A 17,865-nucleotide genomic window follows, 5' to 3' on the forward strand; every position below is an offset into this window, starting at 1 on the left:
GAGAGGCTGAGGGAACTGGGATTGTTTAGTCTGTAGAAGAGAAGAGGGGGGATTTGATAGCTGCTTTCAACTACCTGAAAGGGGGTTCTAAAGAGGATGGATCTAGACAAGGGGTCAGCAACCTTTCAGAAGTGGTGTGCCGAGTCTTCATTTATTCACTCTAATTTAAGATTTCGGAGACCAGTAATACATTTTAATGTTTTTAGAAGGTCTCTTTCTATAAAAGTCTATAATAACTAAACTATTGTTTTATGTAAAGTAAATAAGGTTTTTAAAAGGTTTAAGACACTTCATTTAAAATTAGATTAAAATGCAGAGCCCCCCAGACTGGTGGCCAGGACCTGGGCAATGTGAGTGCCACTGAAAATCAGTTCGCGTGCCGCCTTTGGCACACATGCTATAGGTTGCCTACCCCTGATCTAGACTGTTCTCAGTGGTACCAGATGACAGAACAAGGAGTAATCGTCTCAAGTTGCAGTGGGGGAGGTTTAGGTTGGATATTAGGAAAAAAACTTTTTCACTAGGAAGATGGTGAAGCACTGGAATGGGTTACCTAGGGAGGTGGTGGAATCTCCTTCCTTAGAAGTTTTTAAGGCCAGGCTTGACAAAGCCCTGGCTGGGATGATTTAGTTGGGTTTGGTCCTGCTTTGAGCAGGGGGTTGGACTAGATGACCTCCTGAGGCCCCTTCCAACCTGATATTCTATGAACCTGGAGAGTCTTAACAGCTTAGCACAAACATGACCAGGCTGTATAGAACATGCCTTCATTTCTCTTTGATTACAACAGTCAATATGTAATGGAATGTAGGCTAGGTATATTTTTATAGATATATTTTACACACAGTTACACAAAGGGCATTAATATATATTGTATGCTATTATACACCCACTTGATCATGATTCACTTTTTGTACTGCCGTTTTCCACTGTATACAAGAGAACACAACAAAATGTCAGTATGAAGACTATTTTCATAATTCTATTGTGGGCTTGTAATGTCCTGATATTGGATGACTTATTCAATAGAGACTATTAAAACCATTAATATCTATGTTGTATCTTTGACGGTTGAACAAACTACATACATGAATGAATGAGATCTATTGGTCAGCTTATAAATCCAGACTTCAAGGAAAGTCACAAACCCACCCTAGAAAGTTGCTTCATCCCCAGGAGTGTAGACAAGGTGCAATTTGCATCTCTTCCCCCACCTGAGGGGCACCTACACCGAGGGGGGGAGTGTTGACTAATACATGCTGGGGTTATATTTTATTCACACCACATATAACTACTATGCATTAAGCACACAATATCAATATAACATTATACTGTGTATATATTTCTAGATGTTACATGGCCTGAATCAGCCTATGCCTTTCTATAATCCTGTTCACTTATGCTAAGTATCCGTTAACACTTTGCAAAACTGAAGTCAGCTTTGGCATTGGAAAACAGGTAACTCAAAGGCAAAGTACATTAATGTCCTACCCTGGTACAAGCTAAGGAGGTACATTCACAGACCAGAACCTGAAATGCTAGTAGCCAAAACAAAGATAAGGAGGATACAGAACAAGTTAAGGAGCTGGTACAAACTGGTGGGGTAGATTTGAGTGACATGTAAAGAGTTTTGTAACTTGTAAAATCATCCTCTAAATAGCATCAGGTGAAATGCGTTACGCTGGAAGCAAACCTTCTTTGTAAGGTGAATTCAACAATACTATATGGGACAGCTTCCTGGAAACTGGCATCATATTGAACCTTTATTCCTGTACTATTCTATTATTGACTTTTAGCAATAAACCTGACTGATATTGGTTACTTGGTCTCTATGGAATATTTTATAATGAACCAGGTGTGACCAAGCCCTTGACAATACAATTTACCAGCAGAAGTGAAGAGGAGCAGGAGGTTAACGATTTATACAGAGGCAGCTGCTCCATTACACGGAAGCACCAGGTGATCAGAGAGCACGTGTACCTCACTGAATAGCCCGACAGCCATAGCAAAGGACAGAGGGATGCTTTCAAAAGTGCCCTGAATTAATAAACCCAGGTGCAGCTAAGAAGGGTTAAATACCTCTGAGAATGTTGAATCTAGAGCCACCACTAGGAGTAAGAAGGTGGGGGGGGGGGAGTGGAAAATCAAAATTTGCCAAATGGAAGAGACATTTTGTTTCCAAACTAAGGAGGCAAATAAACTGGAAACGGGAAGGGAAAAAAAATCTACAATAAAATTAAGCACTTGAAAGTTTCCCAGTAAGCCAAAATGGCACATGACCATGGTGTTCTGAATGCTGCAAAGGTTAACATGCCAAGGAGCCCAAAGGCTGAAACTAACCTGCATATAAACTAATATACATTTTAACCAGAGATAGTCTCGCTTAAAAAAAAAATTAGGGAGCACTGCAAGCAAACACTGTGCTTTACAAAGTGCACAGACCAAATGCACATTAAAGGGCTGTACGAGAAGGAAACAAATGGAAAGACTGGCACTGCTTCTTTGAATCCAGCTTTCTGAAAGTCAGGCTGCAGTCCATTAGGCAACTCTGATGTTTTTATGTGCTCAGATTCGTAATAGACAAGTTCCCTCCACGAAAGACACTTTCCAAGGTCCCGCCAGTATAATACTTATACCACATCCAATTAAGTGTGTGTGTGCGTGCACCGGAGGTACTATTGTGGCAACTGGGCGGGGCGCTAGAGTAGACAAATCTGCTTGCCCAAAGTCAGCCCTTGTACACAACTGGATATCTGTCACCCCAAACAGTCACCACAGAAATTCAATAAACTTGGTTCAAGGTGGATTGGACCACTGTAAAGCATTCAACTCCAGCTGAATTTTGGCCTCTGTTTTCTTGGGGTTAGAATAACATGGCTCCCTTAACAACTAGAGTGATCTCTCTCCGCCCCCACCCCCAAATCTTGGAAGTTTTTGAATCACTGCTCAAACATCTTGTAGCTTCTTAATCCATTCAGCATAGGCTCAACTGGACACAGTAATATTTCTTGAGGAATTGCTAGCAAGTTGGAAAGGGGGGGGAAGTCAATTGTGTGAAAGCTTCAGTTTTGCTCTGAAGGCTGCTCTCTTCCAAACAAGGTCATAAGTTGGCGATTCTTGCCCTGAAATTAGAGGTTCAAGTCTTTTAGAGGTGAGGCCTTCTCCACGTGCCCCCTCCTGGCCGCATATCCCTCTGTCACATCCTCCCTCTTCGGAGCCCCTTACAATCTCTCTCATGAGCACCATCGCCCTCCACTTGGGGCTGAATAATGATCACACACAGTTCCAAAGAGTCCTTTATGTCCACAGAATAAAGTCTATTCCTGCAACCTGAAAGTTTTCACTTATCTCTGGATCTTCACTTCTCTCTTATCTTCTGGCTTTATGACCATTACAACATAAATTGTCTCTGTCATATATTAAACTATACAAAGCAATTATCCTTAAATCAACCTAGTCAGCTCTCAAGCAGTATTTTTCCACATGGCAAGACTTTTCAAAAAAGGCAAAATCCACAGAACTCTTCATAACAATTTACAAAAACTTTAAGAGACCAAGAAACAAGAAAACAGAAGCTGGATAGTTCTAAATATAATAAAATAGCTCCAAGAAAACTGCAAATACTGGGGAGATATATCCAAAGGCTTCTTGCCCTGGAGAAGAAGTGTTACAAATGATTAAAAGGAGGACAGGCAGGGTTGGCAGTCGCCCTAGACTTTTGGAAATAAAGCATCAGCCATTTTTAGAGATGAGGAAGAATGCTGAATCCCAGGTCCACTCACACGTATTCAAGGCAGGACGGTAGTAAAAAAGTTCTCTTTGTTCTGCTCACCCTCTTTCTACAGGCTGGCCTGCATAGACAGGAAATAATTGGAAACTGGTATAAACCAGTGGCAAGTTTAGTCACAATGCCTTCTCCTGCACTGCTTCTAAGGCAGTACAAACACCTCCGCCTACTATGGGCAACATATAAACTTCCAGTTGAGATTAGCTGCAGCAGCAAAATTTATGCCCTGATGCTCATTTTTTGATGAATTTTGCTTTTAGGTTTTGGTTTATTTGTACCCACATTCAAAGCAAAACAACTTCCTTCCACTCACAAGTTCATTTGTATTAAATTTAAACAACCTCCTCCCACTCCCCCCCCAAAAAAAGCTTTGCATGAACCTCTACAAACCAAAACCACTGCTGAATTGTACACTGCACCATTGAGCTGTACACGGCTCTTACCACGTGTCCCTTATTTTATTTGTCTAGATGTTGTTACATATATAAGATGCTGTTTGAGATGTAAACTTTTATAACATCAGACGTGCCCAATCCTGCAACTGCTGGGCACTCAAATCTCATACAATAGTCAGGCTGACTTCAGTGCGTGCCATGACTGCAAAGTCAGGATCATGTACATTTATTATTGTGGTAGCATCTACAGGGAGGGTCCCTACTGTGCCAGGCACTGTACTAACATAACAAAGATACGGTCCCTGCCCTGATGAGCTTACAATTTAAGCACAGGACTATAGATAATACTGTATGTGGATACAGACAGGGCACCCTAGGAAACAACAGAATTGTTGGGACATATAAAACACTTTATTCCAGTACTAGTGACAATGAAAGGCAAATATGAGGTGGCAACTGGATAGTACTGAGAAAAATTGTATACACCCTTACACCAGCGCAACCCATTCTCTTCAGTCTCAAGACAACAGCTGCACCAGTTTTACTCCATGTGGCTCATTATGACAAGAGCACTAGTTCTCAAACTTTTGTCCTGGTGACCCCTTTCACATAGGAAGCCTCTGAATGCGACACCCCCCCATATAAATTAAAAACACTTTTTTATATATTTAACACCATTAAAAATGCTGGAGGCAAAGTAGGGCTTGGGGTGGAGACCAACAGCTCGCGACCCCCCATGTAATGCCCTTGCGACCTCCTGAGGGGTCCCGACCCCCAGTCTGAGAACCCCTGGACTAGAGACAGTGTACATGCTAAAAGTACAGAGTGCCTAAGTTAAAACATCATCACCACACAGCATTATGAAATGGCTCTTTGCTCCCCTCATTACAAACATGTTAATGCTGCAGATGCAGAGTCCAAGTCACTTCTCAGTTATACCAATCTAACTCACTAATTTCACTTAAGTTACTTCTGATATACACTGATGTAGGAGAATCAAACCCACAAAGATTGAGTAATATATTTGGAATAAGGATCACTGGCTTTCACATTCATAAAATGCTAGTTTTTGATGTTCGTTTGTTAAACATTCAGAAACAAAAATACTCTGCATTGCTTTACAAGTTATACAACCATCCAAACAAGATGAGTGCAATACATCTGCAACTAGATACACATGAAACGGATTGAGCAACAGCTCAATTTTTTTGCAGCTCTAGCCAGTCATTAATATAATTGAACAGCAACAAAACAAAATTGGGTAAAAAATTACTGTTCTTAAGTCTTATTTCTGACAAATTATATTGTTTCTCTAACACCCACACACACAGAGAGAGAGCACAATTACAATAATTTGGTTCCCCTTGACAACTGTAAACAGGATGTTAAGAGAAAGCAACCACCACCAGACATTTATTAAAAACAAAACTAAACACATAGTGTGTCCAACATTTTGCTCTGCACACTCAGAACAGCTTCAGAGAAAGCTATCAGTGATTACTGCTAATATGAGGATGCAGTTTAAGGCACTAGGAGGCCATTTTTTTTAAAACTCATGGCGAACGGGGGAGGTCCCAGATGACTGGAAAAAGGCTACTGTAGTGCCCATCTTTAAAAAAGGGAAGGAGGAGGATCCGGAGAACTACAGGCCAGTCAGCCTCACCTCAGTCCCTGGAAAAATCATGGAGCAGGTCCTCAAGGAATCAATTCTGAACCACTTAGAGGAGAAGAAAGTGATCAGGAACCGTCAGCATGGATTCACCAAGGGCAAGTCATGCCTGACTAACCTAATTGCCTTCTATGAGGAGATAACTGGGTCTGTGGATGAGGGGAAAGCAGTGGATGTGTTATTCCTTGACTTTAGCAAAGCTTTTGATACCATCTCCCACAGTATTCTTGCCAGCAAGTTAAAGAAGTATGGGCTGGACAATTGGACTATAAGGTGGATAGAAAGCTGGCTAGATCATCGGGCTCAATGGGTAGTGATCAATGGCTCCATGTCTAGTTGGCAGCCGGTTTCAAGTGGAGTGCCCCAAGGGTCGGTCCTGGGGCCGGTTTTGTTCAATATCTTCATTAATGATCTGGAGGATGGTGTGGACTGCACTCTCAGCAAGTTTGCAGATGACACTAAACTGGGAGGAGTGGTTGATACGCTGGAGGGTAGGGATAGGATACAGAGGGACCTAGACAAATTAGAGGACTGGGCCAAAAGAAACCTGATGAGGTTCAACAAGGACAAGTGCAGAGTCCTGCACTTAGGACGGAAGAATCCCATTCACTGTTACAGACTAGGGACCGAATGGCTAGGAAGCAGTTCTGCAGAAAAGGACCAAGGGGTTACAGTGAACGAGAAGCTGGACATGAGTCAACAGTGTGCCCTTGTTGCCAAGAAGGCTAATGGCATTTTGGGTTGTATAAGTAGGGGCATTTCCAGCAGATCGAGGGATGTGATCATTTCCCTCTATTCAGCACTGGTGAGGCCTCATTTGGAGTACTGTGTCCAGTTTTGGGCCCCACACTACAAGTGGGATGTGGAAAAATTGGAAAGAGTCCAGCGGAGGGCAACAAAAATGATTAGGGGGCTGGAGCACATGACTTATGAGGAGAGGCTGAGGGAACTGGGATTGTTTAGTCTGCAGAAGAGAAGAATGAGGGGGGATTTGATAGCTGCTTTCAACTACCTGAAAGGGGGTTCCAAAGAGGATGGATCTAGACTGTTCTCAGTGGTACCCGATGGCAGAACAAGGAGTAATGGTCTCAAGTTGCAGTGGGGGAGGTTTAGGTTGGATATTAGGAAAAACTTTTTCACTCGGAGAGTGGTGAAGCACTGGAATGGGTTACCTAGGGAGGTGGTGGAATCTCCTTCCTTAGAGGTTTTTAAGGTCAGGCTTGACAAAGCCCTGGCTGGGATGATTTAGTTGGGAATTGGTCCTGCTTTGAGCAGGGGATTGGACTAGATGACCTCCTGAGGTCCCTTCCAGCCCTGATATTCTATGATTCTATGAGACAATTATAAGGAAATGAGAAATAAGGCACCTTTGGAACAACAGTTCAAGTAGGAGATACAGTACAGAAGAACAGCATTCTTAGGCTCTGAGGGTACCATGCCCCCCTCATCATTAACTAAAGACAACCCAGTATTACAAAGCTAGATTGTCCGCAAAGATCACTTGTTCTCTGTCTCCACCAGTGGTTCTCAAACTTTTTTTTACTGGTGACCCCTTTCACAGAGCAAGCCTCTGAGTGCGACCCCCCTTACAAATTCAAAACACTTTTTTATATATGTAACACCATTATAAATGCTGGAGGCAACGCCAGGTTTGGGTTGGAGGTTGACAGCTCGCGACCCCCCCCATGTAATAACCTTGCAACCCCCTAGGGATCCTGACCCCCAGTTTAAGAACCCCTGCTCTACAAGATGCCAATTAGAGAGTATGTAAATGATCCAATTCCAATTGTCCACTAATACAGAACTGTACAAGCACAGTTCTGGCTCTTCTCTGTAAACACCTCCTGCCAAATTGGTGCAAATTTCACAGTGTTAAGCTGGCCCTCCTGTCCTGGTTGGTCCTGGGGCATCTGCACAGTTTACTCAAGCTGGGAAGGTCTCACGAGGCCACCAATGGATCAGGGTAATTATTAAAACACATGGACTATTCTCCTATCTCCAGAATGCCACGCCATAGCTCAGAGGAGGCAAACTTTGCAGATTTGGGGAGTGCCAACCTTTGCGTCTTGGAATTCCCCTCCTGCTTGCTTTGCAAATGTTCAGTCTGAAGTTGCTGTTTGTTCCCATACATTCAGTTACAGCACCATGTGCAGTTCTGTGTTCCAAAACCCCTTGTGTGCTTCCCATTTTGTTTCACCAATAAAGAACAAGCTGGCGGTGAACTTGTTTATAGCAGTTTGATCTTTCAAGAACAGGGACCACCAGCTGGACAGTAGTACTTACAGGGAGCAATCTGAGCACTTATAATACAGTCTGAATTTTGAAAGCAAAGCCTCAAGATTCTTGGGACCAAGTTCCCAGCTGGTGTAACTCCACTGAAGTCAACAGTTACATCAGCAGAGAATTTGGCTTGTGGTACAAAGGCAAAAGTAATGTCACAAGGGCACAGAATCTCTGGCAAATGGTTTAATTCATCACTTCCCTCATCAAGTTAAAGAAGAGAAACATCTGATCTCTGGACTGATGAGCAACACTGAGCATTTGCCGTAACATGTTATGCATGAGTGAGCTTTTAGACCAGTTTATTGCATATTGTTACCAACTGCAGCTTTCCATTATGGTTAGTAAGACAGCACATCAATAACATCGGCAGTTAGTGAACACACAGGAAAACAACAAAGACTTGAGAAGCCCGAGATTTTCTTCGCATCTGATCCACCTCTAACCCACTGGTTTTGTCATCTGAAAAAAACCAGACATTTTTAATTGAAATTTGAAAAAAAACAAACAAAAAAACCCCAACCTCTTAACTTCAGTGAAACTAGACGTCTATGGAGCTCAAGAATGCCTCCTTTGTGGCCTGCCTGTATTTTCAATGCACCTTCTATTCCATTCAGAGCCAGTAACATGGTTACAGTACTTGTGGCTCTGACATCTCTGGCCCCACCAAAACTCCTGAGGGAGGGCCTAAAAAAATCCTCCAAACCCTGTAATCAGGCAGGTGTGACCTCGACACTCGTTATTTTGCCTTCAGCCAGCTACAAGGATAAGTTCAAGAGGACGTTTAGGACCTGCAACCATGTTTCATCCAACCAGACTTTATTTGGAAATCCTAGAACATCAATTATTATTATGGAATCTGAATGGTGGGACAGAGATCAGAGTTTAGCACCTACAGATATTACCATAAAGTTTTTCCAACCATGAGGGTTCTCACAACAAAGTTTTTGGTGGCCTCAGAGTGTAGTCACAAAGTCTTAGGGCGGCCACGCTGACAATTTTTGCTAAAATATTTAATTAACGTTAGGAAAAAAAATAAATAGGCACATACATATGTCCAAAACATTGAATTTCTTCATGTAGGGGTTTGTTTTTGCAGACTCAATAATAAAAATAATGTACAGTTGTCTCTATTCTTTACTGGACCTAAACAGAATAGAAACACAAATAAGACGCTTTGCACGTTCTTGTTTTTGTTATTGTTTCTTTTGCTTTTTTGGTATTTTTGTCTTGTTTTTTAAGATTTGCTTGCTAGTAAGTCTGTTGCTGTAAAAAATGATATTTTGTATGTTTGTTAATATCACTTTTCACAGCAGACTTACTAAGCCCCAGTAAGCCTGGGGGCAAATTAAGCCCTAGATGGGGAGGTTGGCAGGGAGGCTGCGGGGGCCAGAGACGATGGGGAGTGAGGCCTGTGGCCAGAGCCTGGAACCAGAGCCTGTCACTGCATGGATGGATCCCAAAGCGTTGCAGCCAAAGCCTGCCCACTCACCCCCACCACTCCAGGGCTGAAGCCCAAAGCCCAAGACCCGCCCAAGAAAGTGAGGAATTTACCAGTGGCCTGCTCCTCCGGCTTCTGGGGGGATGGGGAGGCGGCAAGGCCCAACCCCTGCTAACAGCCGTAGGGGAGGGGACACTGTTTCCCCACCCCCACCCCACCCATCACAGTCCAAGAGGCTGCAATAAAAGCCCCCTGGTGGCCACATGCACCCACGGAGGCTGCATTTGAGAAATGCTGATTTATAGCACAGCCATTATTAATCTGCAGAAGGCTTCACGCCCACCATGCACTTCCCAACAAACTACAGAATGCAAACGCTCAGCAACGACTTTTACCATTCAAACATCAGTATGTCAATTCTCTAGCCAGAGAAACCAGTATGATATGGATAGCTATTAGGAATCAGCACAGTTTAAACCTGGTATCCATTACCTTTGCCCCTGAAAAATTAATTTTGCAGAACTCCACCTACGGGAATTATTCTAACATCATATAAGAATTTTGTAAGCCTGATACAAATGTCCCTTTTCCGTGTATTTATAAAAAAAGCCACACCTATATTTGCAAACCCCAAACTTACACTGACATTCCCCCCCCCTCTAGAATTTTTAGCAATTGGTTGAACACCTAGTACAGCGGAAATGTTAGGAAACACCACATCCAAAATCCTGACAACTGGAAAAATGCATCCAAACTCCCCAAAACTATCCTTGCACGGGACTAAAAGCAGTTTAAGAACAGTACAAGCACCTCAACATCACTATAAACTGAATGATGGTTAGGTCATAGTCACTGCCTGAAAAATCTACTTGCCAATGGCAGTAGCAGAAGGGACTTGGGCCCAGATCCTCAAAGGTATTTAGGTGCCCCACCTTTGAGGATCAGAGCCGCAGTCCTCCACTGCTGAGGTTGGTGGACAATGGGGAGAAAGACCAGGGCTGCCCTCCACAATTCAATCCCCACCCCTGATCTTTTGTTCCAAGACCCCCAGTGAATTTTACAAGCATCTGATCAGTTCTGCCGCCCTTCAGAATTTAGCAATGAGCAGAAGGGGCACCATGAGGAAGTGGCCTGAGCAGAGCCAGGAACTCCTGAGGGCTAAATCCCAGCTCTGCCAGTGCTGCGTGTGATTGTGTGAAGATTCATTAAAACCTTTTGTCTCCTCTTTAGTAAAACGGAGTTAACAATACTGAATTAGCTACTGTTTACACACTGCTCTGAAGAAAAAAAAAATCTAAATAGGGCCACCAACAAAAGGTGCGCTTCTAAAATACCCAACTTTCTTCTTCGATTTAACACTTTCTTGTGTAAAAATCTATCTGGCAGAGAAGTTTTCATGACCAGCACCTACAGCAAAATATTCATCAGCTTTTTAGAACTTCAGAATACAGTAGTAGCAGCTTCGATGCAAAATGGTTTATGTGTTTTAGGTTTGTTTGGGTTATTTGAAACATACCATATAGTTGCAATACCTTCTATACAAGCAGTGCCGCATTTGAAGTTTCAGAGAAAATAAGGGACAAACAACTTTCACTACAAGAATTAAAAATCAGAGGTAAAGAAAATAAATCAGTACATGGGCCTGATTCTCCTCTCTAATCAGATGAACTCCTGAGTTACACATGTGGAAGTACAAGGTAAATCAGGTCACATATCTTTAATAACTAATAATACCACCACCCAATTCCTACATAGTGCTTCATCAGGAGACCTCAAAACACTTTACAAACACTGAGGCAGGCAGAAGTGAAGTGACTTGCCCAAGGGTTATACAGCAAGCCAGTGGCAGACCCAGAAATAGAATCCTGGACTTCTGAGTCTCACTCCAGTGCTCTATCCACCCAAATATTCTGTTTTTAAAAGCAGCTGAATACAGTAAATCAAAAAAAACCTGTAAAGAGACATGCTTTTAAGGACTCCAGTCTGACACCAGGTCAAGATTAGTAACCAGAGCCACAGTGAACTGTTACGTGCAGACATGCAAAGAGAAGGATTCTTCCGTGGAAAGAAAGTTCCCTGGGGGATTCTGAGCTGCTGAGTTCCACTGAACTAGCATTTCTCAGTTGTGGGAGTAAGTACATCTTTTGTTTCTCATCGCTGCTGCTAGCACAAGGTGAACTGGAAACCAGGCAACCGAGGGACACCAGAAGACCCAGCCCTCAAGAACAGGAGGATAACAGTTAGTTGCCCAATTGCCATTAATGCCTTTGAAAGTTTATCCTATAATAAAAAAATGTTTTAACATTATTGAAATATGCAGGAAAATTGCATTGCAGCGCTAGTTAAAGATGCCAGATTGCCAGCTCCAGAGACCGATGCCAGTTATTTGTTCATGGAACAGATACAGCACATGTACCTGTATGCGTCCTTCTACTGCCTCAACCCAGACCATGCTCCTCTAAAAGTGAAAAGATGCTTGGATCTTTATGGTCCATTTATACAATCCAGAGTTCTGGGAACATGTACAAAATATATCGTTAAGAACTATACAATGCCAAACTAAAATACCCACTGAGATGATTCCCCTCTAAACCAAGACTTTGCCCAACACTCAAGCCTAGAGAAAGTGCTTAAGATCAATAAATTTGGACTTTGTGAATTCCAAAGTCATAGCCCCTCGTGGAAACAGCCCAGCGACCAGCCCCATCAATGACCAGCAGATAATACCGTGGCTGCTGAGTGCTCAGATCAAACAAGGAGAGAGAGTCTCTGAGGTAACCAGGACACAACCCATTTAAGGATATACAGGTTAAAACCTGTACCTCAAATAGCATTTGGAACCAATGGTTAATCAGTACAGATCACAGGTGTGACCAACTCTGGATGAGAGCCACCACTTAACAAGAGGGCAGCTGCGTTCTGCACAAGCCATAATGGAGTAGTCCCAAAGGAGGATTCAGTTAAAGAGAACTAAGACCCCTTTGCTCCTGAATAAAAGCATCCACACAGAGTTTAATGTGCACAGACTTTACACCTTTAGTTCACTTGCCTTAACTTTCCTGAGTGTAGCCCTGCTGCGTAGGTCATATTTCATCTCTGGCCTCTTTCAGATACTGCTAGCAAAAGGCACAGTGAGAATGATAAGGCCGCCACCACCACCAGATCTGGCTCTACTTAGGCATATACACCACCACGTCTGCTGCAAGTTGAACTGTGACCACCAAACTCATTTTCACCTTGGCCACTTAATCATTGTAATATCTTTCAGTCCCTTCCAATCTGGACTGGATTCTTATATACAAAGTCTGTCAGCCATTCCCACTCTGACCCAAACCAACCCATCCCTACACTGTCACCCTTCCCTATCCCTCAAAAAGCCCTTTTGTAAACCAAAGGCCAGATACACGGATATTTGCAATGGAGACTTAGTTAACAACCACGTGAACTGCAGTAGCACTAGGGGCCATGGATGAGGACTCCATCATAGTAGGCGTAGTTCAAACACAGACCAAAAAGCCAGTTGCTACTCCAAAGTGTTTACAATATTACACCTCTAGCTACCAGCAAGGCCCCACGGGGATTCACCCCAAAAGAAGAGAGGGGGTGTTATTGCAACAACCCCCCTTTCACGGTTCCCACAGGTGTTCGGAGGCAGATATTGCTTTAATTTGTAAAGTCCATGAGCAGGAGCTGCGGCTGGGAGACATAATATCCATGTCCTGCAGCCATCCTGGCAAGACCCCCTCCCAGACAGCACTCCTGTGTAGGGGCCAGCACTAACCCCACCCTGATACCAGGCAAGGGCAGCTCTAGGGATTTTGCCGGCCCAAGCACAGCAGGGAGGCTGCCTCCGGCGGTTTGCCTGCGGAGGGTCCGCTGGTCCCGCGGCTTCGGCGGACCTCCGGGAGGTCCTCCGAAGACGCGGGACCAATGGACCCTCCGCAGGCACGCCTGAGGGAGGTCCACCGAAGCCACGGGACCAGCAGACCCTCCGCAGGCACGCCGCGGAAGGCAGCCTGCCTGCCACCCTCGCGGCGCCGGCAGAGCACCCCCCGGGTCTTGCCACCCCAAGCATGCGCTTGGCATGCTGGGGCCTGGAGCCGCCCCTGACTCCTAGTGGTTTTGTGGTGCCATTTCCCCTCCCGCTGACTCTCCATCTAGAAGGCCTTCACCAGGGTGTCTCCTCCAGCAGTAGCTGGAACAGACACAGGGGAGTATCTAGCCCCAGCTACACAGCAGTGCAATCTATACGCCTTCAAATAGCTACAGTGCAATATATTTTTGGAAAGGGCATTTAAGAGACCCAATGGATTTATACTAGTAGAGAAACATTTCATGCAAATGTCTCAGAAGGTGTTTAAAATTAGATCCCAAACACACAAAAGGCAAGAATCTGTAAGAATACATAAGGGCCAAATTAAGATCAGTGTCTTAATGGGGCCTTTCAAACCGCTGCTAAGAGAAAGTTCCCAATTTGGGGTGCAGGGCAATTAAAAGCACATGCACCCCAAAATGTTTAACTTCTATTGGGAAAAGCCAATAGATTAGCTTTGCAGAGTTCTAACCCCAGGCTCACCCAGACAGAACAGGTTCCGGAGCAAGGCCCAGAACTGTGCGCTACCTTTACAAAGCATCTGCACAATTTTAAAAGCAAATCTAATTGTTAGCAGGGATCCAAAGTAGGTCCCCCAAGTCTGGAATAAGGTACTGTGGCTTCTTTCTGAGGGCTAAACTTCTATCAGCCGTATGTTGCAAAATTTGGTGCCCCATATATACATCCCTGAGGTGATTATGTTGATTGCAGTGCTTTGTTTATAAAGGTTGCAAAAGCCTACAGACTCATCCCCGTGACAGTGAAAACATTAGCCAAGCCTGAAAGGGGAAAACTAAAACCACATAGCCCGAGAGACTTTGTACAGTTTAAATATGATAAAGGGGTTTAGAAAAAAAATCAAAACGCTGTGCCTATATCAGAGATGCAGCTGTCTGTCACCCCAGGGATACAAACTACCACCGCTACCCCTCTGAAACCCAGGGAAAGGGACATTATAAACTATACAGCTGCTGAAAAGCAATTGTTTAAATCAGCCGTCCAAAATTCTGCCTGCCTAGGGTAAGTAATTATTTTTTAAAGCAGGCAAACAAAGCATCATTAATTTTTTCATCCCTGGGCAAAAAAATCCATTACCCCACTTTTACTCTAAGGTGGCAAATTTTCGTGAGAATTTTTGCAAACGCTTCTTTAAACCAGTTGCACAAAATTACCTACAGTAACATTATCTGTTTATATCATCCCTTCTGGGACAGTTTTACATGAAACAACATCAGCAATTCAGTCTTCTTTCAAGAAAATTCTTTCTGTGGGGAGTCCAATCCTACCAGGTCAACTGATATAACAAAGCAAGAACTAACAAAAATAAAAACATCCTTGCCTGCACAAGTTTAGCAGTCAGATCAGAAGAGTCTGAAATAAACTACAGTTACAATTTTTTTAAAGCATACTTTTGATACAGCGTAATCAACAATAAGCCAAAGCAGCAGGCAGAATTATGGACAACTGACCATATGGCCGGAAAACAGGAGCTAAAGTACAAGAGACACTGGATACACTATTTGCAGGATTGGGAACAAATATTCAAATGGAATTATGCCCTTTTGAACAACAATATTTAGAACATCTAAGGCCCCAAATCCTGAAATGACTTCTGCTCAAGTAGCCCCAGAACCCCTGTGGTACCCTAATGACATCAATGGAGCACCATGCAGATGCAGGAGTGCTCCAAAACAGAGCTTGTTGCAGGACTGGGGACCTACAAATCAAAAGTCCATACAAGGTGCTGGGTGTCCTCAGTTTCCCCCAGGAGTTGAGGACTCTCTGAGCATTTTGCAGGAGGGGCCTGGTGTCTTGCATGACGGGGCTCACACATTATTTAGAAATATTACTCCTAAGAACAGAGAATAAAAGCGTGAACACTTGCACTACACCCAGTTAATCTCTTTATTGTATCTGACATGCAATAAAAAAAATCAGAGTAATGTATATATGATTATTGCAAAAGACGTATCTGCATATGCAGTCGCTTCCATGTAACAGTTTCCGTATTTTACACATGGAAGTAAAATAAAGCTATATCACTAAAGTTTAATATGTGCACACAGATATACACACATTGCTGCTTTATAGCTGCAAACAATGCTATATACTGCAGAAGGGGTGTATACAAGTATATCAGCATGTATTCTGTAACTCAAACACACACACACACACACACTGCATGTAAACAATAACACTGGCAAACACTGTTTAGAAACATATTTTATACCACACTGAAACCAGGACATTTGCAGCATACAGTACAAAGAATGCTACTGTACATACAAACGTGCATTCTGATGTACAGATTTTGCATGTGTGGTATGCACGTTATACACTGCAGAATCTGCATACACGAACGCATCTGTTGGTAGCAGCATGTGTTATTTAGCCGAACACGATCAACAACACACTATTACTTATCTATTGCAGCACCGCATGCAAATAGGTATGTGTTGGTGTCACACAAGCGACGCGAGCCTGGCATCCCGTGCACTATGCAATGCAAACGTCTAATAAAGAGCCACCACCCGCTTTGTTAGGAACAGCGCGGAAGGCCCCCGAACAAAGCCCCGCGCCCCGGGGCGGGCCGGCTCGGCTCGCCGAGCCCCGCGCCTGCAACTCGCTCACCTCCCCCGCGGAGCTGGCGGCTTCCCGGTCGGGGCTGGCCCATCAGACCCCCATGCTGGCGGCGCGGAGCGAGGGCGCTGCTCGGGCTGCTGGCCGCGGCTAGTTCCCCGCCCGGGCCATGCTAGAGGCGGCGGCTGCGGCTGGCCGCGGGGCTCATGTCTCCATGGCGCGGCTCGCTGTGCGGGGGAGCGGGAGGGGAGCCCGGCCCTGCTGCTGCCGCTGCCGCCTCCGGGCTGAGACGCGCGTCGTGCTGGGGAGCGGGGAAGAGGCGGGGAGCGAGCCGCGGCCCGGGCCGCAGGGCGGGGAAAGAAGGGCCGGCTGCTGCCGCCGCCGCCTCCCGCGCTGCTCCGCCCCGCGCCTGCCTCCCTCCTTCCCGCCCGCCCGCCGGCGGCTGAGGGCACCGGCTGTAAACACACAGCGCCTGTAGCCGGCTGCGTCGTGCGGGCCTGTGTCCCTCAAGCCCTGCGTGTAGGGTGTCCAGACAGCAAGTGTGGAAAATCGGGATGGGGGATGGCGGGTAACAGGATCCTACATAAGAAAAAGACCCCAAAATCGGGACTGTCCCTATAAAATGGGGACATCTGGTCACCCTACATGTGTGTCACCTATAGACACGCCTGCTCGAGTATACATGTGCCCCTCACCTCTAGCAGGCATACGCTTTCGGGGGCTAAACTTATGCCCAAATAAATGTGTGTCTCTGAGGTGCCACAAGGACTCCTCGTTGTTCTTACTGATACAGACTAACACGGCTACCCCTCTGACACCTACATAATGCGTGTGCCCCTTATGCTGCTGGGTCCCATGTATACATGTGTACAGTTATGCCCTATAGACATGTATAGAGTGCATGTGTATTTCCCTAGCGCAATGTGTCCCATAGATCGCTGGTTCTCACAGATTTACCATTGTGGGCCGCAGATGCAGCTCTCTACATGTTACGTGAGCCACAACCACACAATATATAATTAGGGTGACCAGCTAGCAAGTGTGAAAAATCATGACAGGGTGAGCGGTCATAGGCGCCTATATCAGACAAAGCCCTGACTATCAGCACTGTCCCTATATAATTGGGACAGCTGGTCACCCTAATATATATACTACCTGTATGGCCCCCAGGATGTCACATGGGCTGTGAGCTGTGTGCTGATTGGGCTGCAGGTTGAGAACCACTAAAATAGGGATACACATATCAGATATACATGCCCACTAGTCATCTATATAATGCATACATATTTTCCTTACACTGTGTAGCCCATATATACACACCCTATATATGTATATATTTATGCCCTACAGACATCTATATAATGCATGCATGTGTCTCTAACATAGTGTATCCCATATATATATATACACCCACACACCTTTGCACCCCTAATTTTTCCCAGAAGAAACTAGTGATTTTGGATGCCCAATTTGAGATACCTTACAGGAGCCATACTATGAAAACCAGGTCCCATCAGAGTGTCTCACTTTGGGCACCCAAAATCATTAGTCACTTTTGAAAGCGTAGGCTGCTGTACATAATGGAGTTGTGTGTTATTTATGTAGATAAAGAGATGCACGTGT

The 17,865-nt window shown here is 44.5% G+C and overlaps 1 protein-coding gene across 1 annotated transcript in view; it reads right to left on the reverse strand.

Annotated features, from left to right (window-relative positions):
- Positions 1-16,591, reverse strand: part of CCNI (cyclin I) — a 58,327-nt gene extending 41,736 nt beyond the window's left edge. The window contains exon 1 of the mRNA XM_045019985.1: positions 16,294-16,591. The gene's annotated coding sequence lies outside the window, so the exon portion shown is untranslated. The remainder of the gene's footprint in view (positions 1-16,293) is intronic.
- Between the last annotated feature and the right edge of the window lie 1,274 nt (positions 16,592-17,865).

Source organism: Mauremys mutica, chromosome 5 (genome assembly GCF_020497125.1).
Source record: "Mauremys mutica isolate MM-2020 ecotype Southern chromosome 5, ASM2049712v1, whole genome shotgun sequence".
Taxonomy (NCBI): domain Eukaryota; kingdom Metazoa; phylum Chordata; order Testudines; family Geoemydidae; genus Mauremys; species Mauremys mutica.